Raw genomic sequence first — 883 nt, 5'->3', positions numbered from 1 at the left:
GACAGATGTCAACTTAATTAGGGCAAAGACAGAGTCTATACCTAATTAAGACCTAAATGATTAGGGTTTTACCACAAAAATATTTACAAGAGGTTATGTTTGAAAACCAAGTGAGATTTATATTTTTTAAAGTATTAAAACATACTTAAAAATATGTGATTTTAAACCTTATTAAAACATACTAAAATAATATATTTTTTATGATTTTTTGGTATATCCTCAAAATAGATATATTAAATGAGAAGTGTGTGAAAAATGAAGTGAAAATGATTTAATTTGATAGGTGAATTAATTATGTGAAGTAGTGAAGAAAATAAAGGAAAATAGTGATAAAAATAATAGGTTTGTCTCCACCATGGCATGAACCCACGCCCTTATGGTCACATGTTCAAAATAATACCACTAGGCCAAGCCCCAGTTGGTGACTATAACACGCGCGCATTTGGTTTTGTTTCAAAATGAGTTAGAAATGTTGAAAAAATAAAAGAATCAAAAAGTCTGGGGCGAGGGGGATTCGAACCCCAGACTTGAGGCATGAGGAGACTAAGAGCGCATGTGAGGCCACTAGGGCAAACAATGAACTCGTTTGTTAAACGGATTAAACTAAATATATTTTAAACTTAAACCCTGATATTCAAAAGAATGGCGCCATCACCATCTTCGTCTTCAAACTCAAGCTCTCCAAAATTTGAATTTCTGAACTTGCTCGTTTCTCAACCAAACGTGATGGTGTAAACATGAATTTTGTTCCAAATTCCCTCACGAATCCAGATATGTAACTAATATCTATTTATATTAACTACAACTATCTAATTTCTTGGAAAACACGAAGAACATATGAACCCTAAATTTAAAATTAAATGATGAGCAAGATGAATAAATG

This window comes from Vicia villosa, unplaced genomic scaffold (assembly GCF_029867415.1).
Source record: "Vicia villosa cultivar HV-30 ecotype Madison, WI unplaced genomic scaffold, Vvil1.0 ctg.000714F_1_1_3, whole genome shotgun sequence".
Classification (NCBI taxonomy): domain Eukaryota; kingdom Viridiplantae; phylum Streptophyta; class Magnoliopsida; order Fabales; family Fabaceae; genus Vicia; species Vicia villosa.
The sequence above is the reverse complement of the archived record's forward strand: the minus strand, read 5'-3'. Positions refer to the sequence as shown.